The following is a 17,724-nucleotide window of genomic DNA, read 5'->3' as shown; positions in this document are numbered from 1 at the left end:
TTGGCCGGTAGTGTGTTTAGAAAATGTGTGCCGTCTTTGGAGCGCCGATGATGGTCAGGAGATAATTGCAGCGTGAGAAGGGTGAACGAGAAGAGGATGGAAGGAAAACCGGGAGGACATAGGGGTAATAAAATTAAGTAACGTTATGGCAAAGTAGTGCGAGGCGTCTGCCAGATGGTCACGTAAAAGTAGTGCAAAGTAATGAAGTAATAAGCCCAAAGTGTCTTATTAGTGTTAGCTTCTCTTCCAACGGCAGCCAAGGATACGCCGAGGCACGCGCGTCATCCCTCACCGTCAGATGTGACGACGAACACTAGTCGACTGTCGCTCACATTACCACTCAGGAGTCAAGCTTCGTAGCATATACGATTTCTGGGTGTATATGATATTTGATATTTCTATTGTCATTCTCAGTTGTGCAAGCCTGACTAAATTTAATTCAACTAGATATCACGAGTACGATGAAATGTGAAATACTGTTTCTAAAATAGAAACATTGCCACTTTTGGGAATTAACTTAAACGACTTGGTACCATCTTGAATGCACTTCAAATTGAAATATTAACACGGTTGGAAACAGTATATGATATTTGTGTTTTCTGTATATTGCCCTGAGCTACAACCAGCTGCTGTTAGATACTTGTCGAGTGCTTTTGAAGATTATGAAAGGTCATCAACATGATTATCGGCAATATTACATAATCACAAACACTATAAAAATAAGTTAAACTATCTTAAAATTGTGTGTGACAAACCAGGCATGGAATGAGTGACCATTTGAGTTCATATCAGACATCTTGCATGTGAAAATACTAAAGATGTCTTGCCGCAATGAATGAAAGAAAACCCTCCGGAGTATCACAATGTTTTCATGATGCTAAGATAAGTGACCATATAGTGGCATAGCAAGTGCTATGCAGGACAAAGAAAAGTTTACTATATTTGCTATGACGAAGTATATCATATGGTATTAAGGGTCTTATCAAATCCTCCCCTTAACTATACTAAAACCCATCCGTACCTACCCATAGGGCGTTGGCCATGTCTGCCGTGAGGCTATGCCAAATCTCCAATAAAAACAAACTACTCACTGTCCTGTAGTCATAGCATTATAAAAAAAAATAACGTTCTCAGAACATTCAGAAACCTTAATTAAGTGGTAGATGATATAAATAATTGTCATATACGAAAATGAATTAAGCTAGTTCATATACATGGACGGTGATGTGTCATATCAGGTCAGGCGACGTTGCCACTCACAACCCAGGTGGAATTTCCCGGTGAGGTTGGGGGGGTGAGTCAGGTCGCCACGCACGTGTCGCTTCACTTCTCCTCTGGTCACTACCATGGAAGGACCCCCTGACGCTTCCCCGTCATACACTGTCTTGCGCAGCCAGACCAAGGAATTCATATTCCGCCTTAATAGATATTTCTTGCAAGAGAAAGCAAATCGGGCAACACTCTTACCTTTAACTCAAGCAAGGAACCACTCAATATATTACTGTGTTTCTACTCGTATGTACATTTATTTGACAAACATGTAAATTACTTGTCTCATTTTCATGTATATAACCAGAATCTTTATTGCATTTAATGTACTATATAGCTGCATAGGTATTTGGGTCTCTTCTGACTTCTTTTAATGAAATAAAGAACGATCATCACTCCGTTTTCTTTGAAGAAGGTACTGGTATAGCAGTGGCACGTCGCACCCAAGAGGAGCCACACCTTGTGGGTAGCTACGGATGAGTTCTATAATAACTGTCTTCTTCCCCAAAGGTTACATCTTTTCCTTCGATATAGCGCTACTCTCACGCTAGTTGCTCTTCTGATCTTGCTAAGTGCATGCCTCCCTCCTGTGCGCGGCGTCACTGCAAAAGGCTTTCTATTTTTTTACCCTAGAGCAAGAGTTACAGTATTTTCAGTCTTTCATCCCTTCTACTGGTAAACTCTGAAACTCCCTGCTTGCTTCAGTATTTCCTCCTTCCTATGCCTTACACTTTTTCAAGAGGAGCGTTTAGGACACTTCTCGTAATTTTGGCTATCTTGTTCAGTGTGCCTCTCATTTCGTTTCTTTTGCTGCTCCTAACAAGATCTCTCCTTAACAACGGCATCTGAAGACCTTGGGGTCACTAGTCAAGTGGCCAGTAGTTGACACAGTATATATTATAATACCACAAAACTACCGCTGTTTAATACTACAGGCTATTCAGCAATGTTGAAATCTACAATACTTCGCCGAAATGAGAGAGAGAGAGAGAGAGAGAGAGAGAGAGAGAGAGAGAGAGAGAGAGAGAGAGAGAGAGCTTCCCATCACTTCACCATGAAACATCCTCTTCATCTCGTAATAAAACGGAGACTTGCAGGTAGAAATGTTACGCAGCACCTTCTGGCCTCGAGGAGGTGATGGATGCACAGAGTGTCATGTCACGTGCAATTTACATGTCAATTACCTCTGCGGTTGAATTTAAGGGCATAGGTGTTCATTTTACTTATCATTATCACCAGCGACTGTGTGTGTGATTCACCTCACCTCGGTCGTCTGCTGGTCACCCAGCCAGTCTTCCCCATAACGGAGCGAGCTCAGAGCTCATAGACCGATCTTCGGGTTGGACTGAGACCACAATACACTCCACACACAGGGAAAGCGAGGCCACAACCCCTCGAGTTACATCCCGTACCTATTTACTGCTAGGTGAACAGGGGCCACACATTAAGAGACTTGCCCATTTGCCTCGCCGCCTACCGGGATTCGAACCCGGCCCTCTCGATTGTGAATCGAGCGTGCTAACCACTACACTACGCCACAGAGTAGAGAAGAGACAGAGAGGAAAGCTCCAAAATTATGTGAAGAAAAAGCTAATTGCCAACTCTGATATAGTTGCATTACTCAGCCACGAGGTGACGTTACTGTCGCATAGTGAAAACGGGAGGCACAATGTAAAAATAAATGAATAACTACAGTTTATGTATTATTGTACAAAATATAATTATAAATGTGTTGATATTGTTCTTTGTAATGATTATTATTGGAATATTTTATGAACGATTAAATAGGTGTTCTATCCAATTCGCTTGGAAATAAATTTCGTTAAAAAGTAATATATTTGACATATGTAACTACGCGGTATAACACTACTATAAAACTACAATCTTCTAATAAATCAGTAACTCTGAATAGGCTATAATGATATGGTAGATATCCATTATGACACAATATTATGTTCCGTTGTAAAGAGAACTACTTGCACATATTCGTCTCGCATATTGTTATGAACGTTCTGGATGACTTTGATTCTCAACATTACAGACACAGTCTAATGTCTAATTATCCATGTGTCGTGTGCCACAGAAGCAAGAGGACCCATCCACAACTTTCATACCACCGATTTCCTAAGCATAATGAAAGGTAAGTTAATTTGTTGTGTGTTGATAACTGTTAAGGCGCTCAGTTAAACTATACAAGACAATTTTTAGTCAATTTCCAGCTACTGTATTGAAATCCATGCTGATAATAGCCTAGTTTCTAATGAACGTGCGGTTGGTATAGGTATAGGTATAGGGTCTGCAGCTACCATTTCTCTTCCTCGAACTATTTAACCTCGACCAAACTCCTACATAATGCCTATCCAGACCAAAACCTGCCAGGTAAGAAATGTTGTACGATTATGGTTCATTTGTGCTTAAGTACTGTACTATACATCACAACTATGTGAATCTGTTTAAATTATAATATATTTAGTATTTCTTTGCTGTATATGTAATCACTATTGAAAAATAGAATAGATGCACACACACACACACACACACACACACACACACACACACACACACACACACACACATATATATATATATATATATATATATATATATATATATATATATATATATATATATATATATATATATATATATGCATAAATGTACTATTGTTATACAGTAGCTATGATAATTTTCATGAGGAACATGCATATGCACTAGTGCCCCTTGACTTTTCCATTTTAATCAATAGCAATTCCAATTTCATCAATTTCCCAGTTGATTAATAAGTGTGTTTACAACCAAAAAAATATGCCACAATATGCCTAACATTATTTTTCTTGCAAATCATGTTCATCACATTGAAACAACAAAAAATAAAGTATTATAACATTATTTCAGACACTCCTGCTCTACAATATGAGCCTGAGTTTGAGAACGAGGCTGAGAACACTGCTGACATTTCTACAGGTAAATGTATAATAGTATGCAGTATTTGTGCAAGGATTTTATCCTTATCCTGTATAGTAAATGTATGTCATTTATGGGGTAATATAAATATACTTCCCATTTTCAATGTTTCAATTATTGTTAAAGATGTATGAAATTTGGTTATAAAGTAACTTTATGTAAAGTTCTATGAAGAAATACTCTATAATGTGCTGTACATATATTTAAGGAAATACTGTGCTGTAAATTTCCCATGTGATATTAATCTGTATGTCTAATTGTGCTTATGTACTTAAATGTTTGGTGCTTCTTAGATGTGGTCTTGGAGGATGATAACCCCAGCAAATCATCCATTGATTTTGGAGCTATGATTGATAGTGTGGATGATGAATTTGGTAAGTATACTTGTGCTATTTAGTTTATTGACATCTGAAACATTTTGGGGAATAATGTGCCATATTTCAATATTCAGTACTGCACTGCAGTGTACAATACAGTATAGTATAACAATAGTTTATGGTGTATATATATATATATATATATATATATATATATATATATATATATATATATATATATATATATATATATATATATATATATATATATATATATATATATATATATATATATATATATATATATATATATATATATATATATATATATATATATATATATATATATATATATATATATATATATATATATATATATATATATATATATATATATATATATATATATATATATATATATATATATATATATATATATATATATATATATATATATATATATATATATATATATATATATATATATATATATATATATATATATATATATATATATATATATATATATATATATATATATATATATATATATATATATATATATATATATATATATATATATATATATATATATATATATATATATATATATATATATATATATATATATATATATATATATATATATATATATATATATATATATATATATATATATATATATATATATATATATATATATATATATATATATATATATATATATATATATATATATATATATATATATATATATATATATATATATATATATATATATATATATATATATATATATATATATATATATATATATATATATATATATATATATATATATATATATATATATATATATATATATATATATATATATATATATATATATATATATATATATATATATATATATATATATATATATATATATATATATATATATATATATATATATATATATATATATATATATATATATATATATATATATATATATATATATATATATATATATATATATATATATATATATATATATATATATATATATATATATATATATATATATATATATATATATATATATATATATATATATATATATATATATATATATATATATATATATATATATATATATATATATATATATATATATATATATATATATATATATATATATATATATATATATATATATATATATATATATATATATATATATATATATATATATATATATATATATATATATATATATATATATATATATATATATATATATATATATATATATATATATATATATATATATATATATATATATATATATATATATATATATATATATATATATATATATATATATATATATATATATATATATATATATATATATATATATATATATATATATATATATATATATATATATATATATATATATATATATATATATATATATATATATATATATATATATATATATATATATATATATATATATATATATATATATATATATATATATATATATATATATATATATATATATATATATATATATATATATATATATATATATATATATATATATATATATATATATATATATATATATATATATATATATATATATATATATATATATATATATATATATATATATATATATATATATATATATATATATATATATATATATATATATATATATATATTTTGGCTTGTAAATTCTATTTACTTCTTCAGTAATGTACATTGTCCTTGTGCTTGTACTACATATATTTTTTTTTGTGTTTGCATTGTTGTTTGTGCATGTGTTTTGTTTGTGCTTGCAAAGTTAGTTAGTTTATTTGTGCTGGTAGCCTATATTTAAGCATGTAGTTATTTATGTTATAATTTTTTTTGCTTGATATTTTTATATGTTGCACTAAGTGACATAAGTTTAAAACAATTCCTGCTTGTTTAAGTATGCTTCTGTTCTTGCAAAGTTACTTGTGCATGTGCGTCATTTGTGCTGGTAGCCTATTATTGTGCTTCTATATTGAATTGTTGTTTCAGTAAAATATTTGCTGTGGCAATAAAGTTTAGAAAGAAACCATATTAGATGTTTTCCTTTCCAACATTGTGATATACAATATAATGTGATACAAATATTATATGTGTATACTGTATACACAAGAGAGAGAGAGAGAGAGAGAGAGAGAGAGAGAGAGAGAGAGAGAGAGAGAGAGAGAGAGAGAGAGAGAGAGAGAGTGTGCGTGTGTGTGTGTGTGTGTGTGTGTGAATTGTATATACATTGAACTTACTTGTTAGTGTAATCATTTTTTTTATTTACTTCTGTTAGTGTAATCATATTTCTATAGGCCTACTGATATAATACCCTAAGTATTTCCCAAAAATAAGGAAACACCTTGTATGATATAAATGTTACACAAAGTTTATATATGTTAAACTTATGTGTGCCATTTTAGGAAATAATGGATCATAATACACAAACTGGTAACTATTAGTTGGCCATCCTAGCAAATCTGGGAACTCAAAATTAGTGTCTGTCTCAGGCAATAGATGGCGCTATTCTGGTGGTATTTGGCAACGCTTTGGCTTCGTTTTTTCTTATGTTGTATGATGAACTTTCCAGTCTTTTTCTTATATCGTCTTTGACTACGCGGTGTGTGTGTGTGTGTGTGTGTGTGTGTGTGTGTGTGTGTGTGTGTGTGTGTAATTCACCACCACGGTCGTCTACTGGTCATCCAGCCAGTCTTTCCCATTACGGAGCGAGCTCAGAGCTCAAAGACCGATTTTCGGGTAGGACTAAGACCACACCACACTCCACACACCGGGAAAGCGAGGCCACAACCCCTCGAGTTACATCCCGTGCCTATTTACTGCTAGGTGAACAGGGGCTACACATTAAGAGGTTTGCCCATTTGCCTCGCCGCTTCCGGGACTCGAACCCGGACCCTCTCGATTGTTAATCGAGCGTGCTAACCACTACACTACGCGGTGAGTGTGTGTGGGTTTGTTCCGGACCACCATCACCACCACTGCTCTATCCTTGCAGACAAGCCACACACAGCGTAGCATCACTCATGCCAAGAGGAAAATTGTAAATTTCCCAGTAAAACTCAAAGTTCTAAAAATCATACCACGATCAACCCAGCTAACTTTTCTTTGCTCCTCAGATTTTCTAAGAGGAAGAGGACAACGGCCTTCCGCGTCCCTGCAGCGACTCAGAGGACAGATACAAAGGCAGAAGAACAGCGTCCCTGGGTGTGGCGGCCGTGTTTTCTAAGGCGGGACGAGGCGGCGGGGTGAGGGAAGCACAGGCAGGGTGTAGCAGGGGGAATGGTCTAGCCGAGGTCACAGTTGTTTGAATCAATTTTTCTTAATCTTTTCTTTTTACCTTTTTTAGAGGTATACATTTGCTTATGAGATATAATTTTGTTAAACTTAGTTCCACTTGTGTCCTTGCGTCTACGCAAATGTTTTCAGCAAACGTTTCAAATTCGTGAATGAGACAAAAATGAAACACTGTTTGCAGAGTGAAATGACGCACTGCCTTGGTCTAGAGACATGAAATATTCACCAAGTGCAAACTCTTCACAAAGAAAAATCATATTGATAACACTCATATTATACTTGCTTAAAAAAAAATAAAAAGCGCACACGCGCGCACACACACACACACACACACACACACACACACACACACACACACACACACACACACACACATTCGCTATGTTAAACATTCTGTTTGATTAGACGTTTTTAAAGCTAAAGTGGCAAATTTGGTATTTCAAACATTTGAGCGGGATTATTATTAGGCAGCTCAGAACATTTAATTTTATTCGGTTAATTCCTTTTGTGAATAAAGAAGGCAATACGCATTCCACGGCCAGTTGGAATACGGTCATTTACTTGACTGAAGCTGCTTGTCCCATCCTATGGTATTCCCCTCACGCTAAAGTAGACAGGCAGGTTGATGGATCGAAAAAGAAAAGAGAAAAAAATACTCCTGCACAGCTGTACATTACGGTAAAGGGTCTATGAAAGTCGTCGCAAAAATAAATATTAACTTGATTCCAAGAGATGTCCTAATACTTCTCTATGGAAGACCTACAATCACAAGGAGGAGGAATTGAGAAAGGTGGTCTGCTGCAGAACTCGTCAGCAAGGAAAGGAAAAAGAATATAAAAAGAAAGAATCTGGATCTGGCTCCCAACAGCATCCTTCCCTGTTCTTCCTGATTTTCCGTTTGGTGCAAGTCGTGATTTTCAGGCGAATTCAACAGCTGGAAACACGACTCGTAGCATTTTATATGATTATTACGCGCGGGTTAGTTCGTCCAGCGTTTTATTAAGCTAATTCATACTTCTTAATTATGCTGTGACGATGCAAAATTAAATTACTATGCAAAGTCGCGGCTCATCACATGCTGGCGACGAAACGATCAGCCAGATGAATGCGTGAATGTAAAGGTTGCAGGAGACGGAAATGTATGCTTCGTGAGACGCTGTGCTGCATTGTTACCGCTCCTCCATAACCTCTGAAAATGAACAGCCATTCCTCCACCATTTGAGGAACACGAAGCTATTACATCAACCAAATTACACGATGGTCTGTGAGGGGAAAAGAAAAAGGGGTGCGGAAAACCACAGACAGGTGATACCTTTCCTTGCCTCTTCACTTGTCCTTACAGCCGCCTGGGAAATGCACGAATAATGACTGGATTAAACTTTCAGAGCGGCTCCAGTCCCAGCACCGCGGTGAATAATTTCCCTCCTGTCCGCGGCACCAACCATCGCTGGAAAATAGTTGTTTAGAGACGAGTTGTTCTGGCGAGAGGAGTGAGTAAGCGGCGCGGCAGATGCGTGGGGGAGCACAGGAGGCGGTAGTCGAGGCCGTGTAGGTGTTGTGAGTGTAAAGTAACTGCTGAGTGTAAGATTTTGTACCTATCGCATATGTAGGCCACAAAGGACACCCCTTGGGCCAAACATATAGCGGATGTTATTAAAACAGAATAAACTGAGTACATAAATAAGTAAATTTAATTAATAAAATAATAAATAACAGTAAGAAAACAATGACTAAAACGAAAAAAAAAGACAGACAAAAAAACTAAAAGGGAAGAGAAGATAAGCAGCCAGCAAAGTGGAGAGAGGTGGGAAGAAACCTTTCCCTCGTAGTAAAAATCATACTAGTCTACTCGTAAAGTGATGCTCATATACGAGGCACAGCTAAAGACTCAAGGAATACTTTTTATTTCTATCCGATGTATAGTGACAGTTCTTGATTGCCGCACAGTGAACACTATAGTGGCACTGACAAGGAGGCACCTCGAGGACTCCCATTACTCTGTTACGTGTGGGAAAGGTAAGGCATGGTACAGACTTATGTGGCCCTGCAGTCAATAACGTGAGTACTGGGTTCAGACGGCTCAGCATCAAAAGGGAAGATTGTTATGCTTGACTGCGGTGGCTCCGTAACACAATTAATGTTTTGAAACCTGAGAAGAACAATTAGTCACTGTATGTGGAATTAGTGAATTTCTCCATTATGGCGGTTAAAGTTCGCCTAATTCCTCGTGGGTTGAATTCTTTGTTTGGAATCACACTGATACAGATTCGACAAGCGGCAATACCGACTCTTCGAAGCTTGTTCGATGATTCATCCTTTAGTTGAGTCTTAGTCTTCTAGTTTGGTAACTACCTTTTTGGTGTACATGTAGTAGTCTTTATAAAGGATCAAAATTGCTGTATATAGAAAATTTGAATGAGGGAGAGAGTCATCTAAGTGTGGAGAATAACATAAGTGGTTGATCACGAGTATCAATTACCACAGTTTGTATAAAAGACACGGAGAATATCCATCTTAGCGAAAATAGATAATTTCGACATAAAGGTTTGATAAAACGAAATAACAGCCTTAAAGGAAATTCTGAATTAGCAAAATCGTCGACACCTGTTGTATTTATTACACATGTTGGTACAGACTACTAAGCGTTTCAGAGAGTTTGAGGGCACGTTTTTTCTAGAATAACTTTGTAAGGAACACGCATATTATTATGAAATTTTGCCACAGTGTATTTGACACCCTCCCCTAATATCCCAATGTGTCATGAATCGTAAACAATATATAGTAATGGCACTTCTCCCTATAAAAATAGGAGAAAGTCACTTTTCCCTCACGAAAAAACGGACAAGTGGTGAGAAATGGTGAGAGAGAGAGAGAGAGAGAGAGAGAGAGAGAGAGAGAGAGAGAGAGGGGAGGGAAGGGAGGGAGGAGAGGAAGGAGCGAAGAATGGGGAGGGGATGGAAGAGAGGAGGGAAGGAGCAGGGGGAGGGACTATGTGGGTGGAGCTTGTTACTACGTCACAGATAGTACTACGTCACCATTTCTCACAACTTGTCCGTTTCTTCGTGAGGGATAAGTGACTTTCTCCTGTTTTTATAGGGAGAAGTGCCATTATTATATACTGTTGACGATTCTTGACACATTGGGATATTCGGGGAGGGTGTCAAGTACACTGTGGCAAAATTTCATAATGATATGCGTGTTCCTTACAAAGTTATTCTAGAAAAACGTGCCCTCAAACTCTCTGAAACGCTTAGTAGATAGCTTAGATTAGATTGTTCACTGGCCACAGTTTGTGTGCATTATAAAGTTTCGACGGATAACAGCTGATACAGGAACAAAGCGTGAATAATTAAAATTCAGTAACTACCACGAGATAAAAAGATCAGAAAAACAATCCCATAACTTCCATGAAAAAAGACAAAGAAAAAATACCTTCGATATATGCATAAGAGTACAAACAATAACATATACACCACACCACAAGACTCCCTGGGTGCTTGTGTCTCTCTAATATGCCTGGAGTTGTCTCGCCTCCTTCACACCACCGCGATGCATCACCACTGCCATAACCTCCTTTAGACACGGAAATAATCACGTTCACTAGACACATGGTCTGCTGGAGGTTGCCACTCCGCGCCGAGACGTGACTACTGCCGTGAGTCACGTGGAGATTACAATGTGGCGCTGTATATATAACAACCACACATTAAATATTACGTATGCAAACATATACCTGGGGCTTGATATACGACCATAAGACGATTCTCGCCCCTTCCTCCATTGCAGTCAATATCATGATGTGTACACTGTATTCTTCACGCCTGAATTGCTAACATTTATTCTCTTGCGTCTTCTCATATCAATTCCCGACATGTCATTGCACCTTTACGTTATTTCATCAATCAATAGTTGTTCAATATACGCGGCGAATGTGTTTGTCTCTATAGTTACAGAAAATTATTATTATTAGTAGTAGTATTAGTAGTAGTAGTAGTAGTAGTAGTTATTGTTGTTGTAGTGGAATAAGCAGTATCATGAGTAGTAGCGGTAGTAGTAGTAGTAGCGGTAGTAGTAGTAGTAGTAGTAGTAGTAGTAGTAGTAGTAGTAGTAGTAGTAGTAGTAGTAGCAGTAGTAGTAGTAGTAGTAGTAGTAGTAGTAGTAGTAGTGGTAGTAGTGGTGGTAGTAATAGTAGTAGTAAAAGTAGCAGTAGTAGTAGTAAAAGTAGCAGCAACAGCAACAGCAGCAGCAGTAGCAGCAGCAGCAGCAAGAGCAGTAGCAGCAGCACCACCAGCAGCAGTAACACCAGCAGCAGCAACACCAACAGCAGTAACACCACCAGCAGCAACACCAGCAGCAGCAGCAGCAGTAGCAGCAGCAGCAGCAGTAACATTAGTTCAATAACTGCAAGTAACTCAGCATTGATAATTAATTTTATCGCGAACATAGCAGAACAAAGTATATAAAGCCACTCCACCTTCAAACAACAAATACAAAACTTTGGTGGTGGTGAGACACAGCGCCTTTCAGCACCTGCACACAGCGGAGATACAACAGCAGCTACGACACATGAATAATTGGCTAACACATCAAGTCACAATAACCTTGACACAGGACCAGCGCAGTATTTCAAGCACAGAATTTGTCAGACATGTACCAGTGTCTTATGTACATACAACTCTGAGCTTGACTATCTCAAGGCCCGGGGATGGGAAGAGTGGGGCGCGGATGCGACGCATGCAGTGGCGTGGTAACATACAGGGAGAGTAATGGAAAAATAAGTTAAAGTCACATCCACGATACTTCATTAATCCCAAGTAAAAATATAATATACAAGAACAATATAACTGCATATCACGAGACAAGGCAGGGGTTCTTGTTAATGTCACACACACACACACACACACACACACACACACACACACACACACACACACACACACACACACACACACCTTGTCTCACAGTGATTAACTACATACATCCTCCACTCCAAACAATGCCAATGACCAAATGCTGTAAACTTTATGGTAAAATTTCCTGACATACCATAACGAAGCCCATAAAGTATAAGTATAATGCGAATAATGACCTTGGTCTTCAAGCCCACGAATACACGAATGCCAGAGAAAGATCAATATTTTTCAGACTGCTTCAAATAATCCTCTAGCTGCGGGCTACCATTGTTCTACCGCAATAAATTCACACACATAATTCATGACATACTTCACATAATGCATCATCGCTTAGACAACCACAAACAAACCAAGATAAAACAACACTCCAAGACAAAACATCACTCTCGTCACACGCAAGGCTTTCTCTATGTTTCTCCTATTATCAGTCAATAACGTGTGCAAAGAAACGTACCCAGTCTGTAGTGATCCTTGGCTTTTTTATATATGGGAGCAGTAGAAAGATTTAAAAGAAGCCCCACCTAGTTGCCAGTCCCGTGAAGGTCTGGCTGTCAGACAAACCATTATATGTTCAACAAGAGATAATCTCATGAAAACATCTTCCTGAATGAGATTCCTCGGGAGTGTTTCTCGCCAGCTTCCCGCTCTTTACAAATATAAACACGATCCTCCGTCTCTCCTCTCTCCGCACAGTTACGACGAAAGGATATCAAAAGCAAATCTATACACAATTACCTCCATCCACCATGCCATGAAGACCAGTGAAGCACGAACACGGTCACGCTTGAATCCCAAACCAAACATAAACATCCCCAGCACATCAATAACCTAGATACTGACCACATCTACCGAAACACACACACAGACACACACACACACACACACACACACACACACACACACACACACACACACACACACACACACACACACACACACACACACAACCGAAAGTGCCCGGGTTCGAGTTCCGGGAGCGACAAGGCAAATGGGCAAGCCTCTTAACGTGTAGCCTCTATTCACCTAGCAGTAAATAGGTACGGGATGTAACTCGAGGGGTTGTGGTCTCGCTTTCCCGGTGTGTGTGTGTGTGTGTGTGTGTGATGTGGTCTCAGTCTTACTCGAAGATCGGTCAGTATGAGGTCTGAGCTCTTTCCGTAGAGGAAAGGCTGACTGGGTGGGTGACCACTAGACGACCGCAGTGAATAACACACACACACACACACACACACACACACACACACACACACACACACACACACACACACACACACCACCACCACCACCACCTCATGCATGTTCACATACGAGATCATAATAATCCATCACCCTGTATCTGTCCGGCAGCCATGGACATCGCAACTTAGCACAAAGGCATCATTAATTCTTACTTTGGATACACACAATATTGCCTAGACACAGCACATCAGGTTATGTCAGTCCTTTCCTAGTTTCTCTACAACTTGAATAAGCTCCCTAAAGGATTTACAACTTAAAAACTATTACAAAAGTTATTTCAGAGCAATATCATGATACACACAAATAGACACTAACACACTGATATAGCAGACACAACACCCACACATATGAGGTGTAAGTTGCCTCAGCTACCAACACACCGGACACACAGTTTTCTCTACAAACACACCAGTCCATCACTAGAATGTAAGCAATTCTCTTGTGTGTGTGTCTATGTGTCTGGTGTTTTCACGGTATAGAGATCAAACTTCAAGATAAAACAATCATTACGGAGTGGTGAATGACCGATAGCACATACTGCAAAAATACTGGGATAAAAAAAAATTCTGAATATAAAATACGATGGGCAGGGGTGAAAAGAGGATAAAAAAGAAAAGAAAGAAAAAGAAAGCTAAAGATCATTAAGATTCCCGATTCCTTGCCGTTCTTCATCGTTCTGAGAGTAGAGTAGCACGAGCAATCACTTTTATGGCATTACATATAACACTACCACATATCGATCCCTAATATGAACGACACATCCACACCGGCGGTCACAAAGGTAACAATCATGGACTTTGAGTGAGGTAAGCCAAACAATCACACTTGAGAATAAGCGTCCTGAAAGCATGATATATAAAATCTTCCACGCAGAGACATGACAAGCAATCTTTTCCCCCAGCAGTGTGGAATTCACGAAGAATTATACGTCTAATTCTACCGAGAAAAGAAAGGAAAAAGAAAATTCTAGGTGGGAAATAACAAGCACGATCCACTCAACTAGACAAAGCTTCACAAAAGAGTATCACTGCAAAAGACTTGTCTCTCCCCTTACCCACCACACACACACCGCCACAAAGACACAAACAACATAAAGCATTGGGTCAAATCGCTGCCGTCCTCAAGAATATATCTGTAGTCGACCAGAAAGAATTATGGAGGTGGACGAGGAGGAGGAGGAGGAGGAGGAGGAGTGTGTGTGTGTGTGTGTGTGTGTGTGTGTGTGTGTGTGTGTTTGTAATTCACCTCGGTCGTCTGCTGGTCACCCAGCCAGTCTTCCCCATTACGGAGCGAGCTCAGAACTCATAGACCGATCTTCGGGTAGGACTGAGACCACAACACACTCCACACACCGGGAAAGCGAGGCCACAACCCCTCGAGTTACATCCCGTACCTCTTTACTGGTAGGTGAAAAAGGCCACACATTAAGAGGCTTGCCCATTTGCCTCGTCGCTTCCCGGGACACGAACCTGGCCCTCTCGATTGTGAGTCGAGCGTGCTAACTACTACACTACGCGGTGTGTGTGTGTGTGTGTGTGTGTGTGTGTGTGTGTGTGTGTGTGTGAATTCAATTGTAAGAAATTCGTACTTCTCCAGAAGGAAAAGAATAACATTGATTTACTGTAACCTGATGATGAATTAGCCCACACTGAATCACCATTAAATTCTAAGACACTAAATTACTTTTGAATGACCCGAGACCTCATGCAATATGAAAACTTAAATTTCGGAATTAATTCCTTGCACATTTATTGATCAGAAAAGGATTACGAGTACAGCTTACAGCATGACAGCAACAAACTCTATTGATTTATAGCGCGTTGCACACTACCAACACCATATAGAAGTAGTGGCCTGGATACATCTTTCATCATTACAGCGTCTAATAAGTAATCAGGTATAGTCAATGTGCTGAGTGACAGTAATGCAGCCTTTGTTGACTTAGTTCTTTTCTTTTATTGTAATTTTATGTTTCAGTATTGAAACATATTTTTTAATAAATTCTTTATTAAAAAAGAATATTTTCTTTGATAAGGGAAGATTTTCAATGTGAAAATTCTCTATGAAAATTCTACAATAGTAATAATCGGTCTCGCAGTGCAAGGATGTACACTGGCGGGTAACGTGCAACAAAGTGTATATTGTTCACTTCACGTTGAAGCTCTGCAATTTGAGTTCTAATGCATGACTGAATAGAAAAATATGACCTCACTACGGCATTTCCTTGCACTGGCATGTTGGTTTGCCACTCCTATCATGATTAAAGATTTCTATCTAAGTAATATTCCGCAATGTGAACACAACCCACATCGCTGTAGTGTTGCCTTCATGAATCTGTTATTGATTTTCAACACTGAACACTCCCATCATTACTGTAGGACCAATTTTCGATACACTAGGATGCATGACAGGTTTGAATTTCTTGTTTCATTTACTGGCAACATTAATCTTTCCTCTCCTCCACTGGACCTCCTGGCCTCAAAGGAACCAATTATATTGCCTTCCTGCGCAACGCATGAGATTAGGATTTCATCATCACATGATACAGTTACATCCGAAGCACAGTCACACAAAGGTTTACAGAGTTCGAGCAGGTAAGTTTAGCAACACACCAGCATCGAGGTGAACGAAGAATGCTCATGATCCATTTTTTTTTTTTTTTTTTTACTTAAATTTTGGATGCTCTTGTCCAGTGGCTCTCTTAAAAGAAAAGGAAACAATCGACAACAATAACTTGAAAGCAAAATAGTGATGTGCTTGTAATTGCATTGTTTGATCAACAGCGAGGGTTTAAGGCGGTGCGGTGCACGACGTGAGTAGCATAGGCATAAACACACACCTGTCTACGAGGCCGATCACGTTATATAACAGCTCTCTCTGTGTTTCCTTGCTAAACTTGACGCTTCCAGAGTGAGAACATCCTCTTGAAGGGACATAGACTTCCACGGCACTAATGTGCGATGCATCACAGGACGGAAACCCATTTCCTGCCTCCTAATATTTATTTCGGTTCCCGCCTCAGGATACAGACGTTAAACGAAAACAAACATTGATACATAATAACAACAGAGAAAACAATATAATAACTAAAAGTAACAGTAATACCAAAAACAATAAAAAGAAATAAAGGATTTACTGGATTACATAAAGGAAAAACTGGTGTAAAACTTGACATAATATTTTGCGATTGTAAAAGTATTAGTAAAAATGTCTAACATTTCATGATAATGAAAAAGACTGAACATATTTCTGACAATTTATTTCATTTTGTGTTACACCGAACTTCATGATAAACAAAACAGTGTACTGAATACTGTGAAGCCAAAGGAGAGAACCGTTCACACGAGCCAAGCCAATGACAACACACGTGTACTGCGTGCTGTATTTAGTAATACCTGCGCTCACCGGTGAAGCGACCACCTCATTATTTAGAGTTACGATACTGCTGGTGGTGGTGGTTGTATCATCATCATCATCATCATCATCATCGTCATCATCATCACCATCATCATCATCACCATCATCACCACCACCATTATTATTATCATTATTATTATTATTATTATCATTATTATTATTAATAATATTATTATTATTATCATTAATATTATTATTATTATTATTAGTAGTAGCAGCAGCAGTAGCAGCAGCAGCAG

The 17,724-nt window shown here is 36.8% G+C and overlaps 1 protein-coding gene and 1 non-coding gene across 4 annotated transcripts in view; both read right to left on the bottom strand.

Annotated features, from left to right (window-relative positions):
* Positions 1-17,724, bottom strand: part of LOC123519922 — a 193,105-nt gene that overhangs the window by 7,756 nt on the left and 167,625 nt on the right. The gene's annotated exons all lie outside the window — the stretch shown is intronic.
* Positions 7,487-7,564, bottom strand: Trnav-aac. Its single transcript has one exon. It is a non-coding gene; the product is annotated as a tRNA-Val (tRNA).

Source organism: Portunus trituberculatus, chromosome 46, assembly GCF_017591435.1.
Source record: "Portunus trituberculatus isolate SZX2019 chromosome 46, ASM1759143v1, whole genome shotgun sequence".
Lineage (NCBI taxonomy): Eukaryota > Metazoa > Arthropoda > Malacostraca > Decapoda > Portunidae > Portunus > Portunus trituberculatus.
The sequence above is the reverse complement of the archived record's forward strand: the minus strand, read 5'-3'. Positions and strand labels throughout refer to the sequence as shown.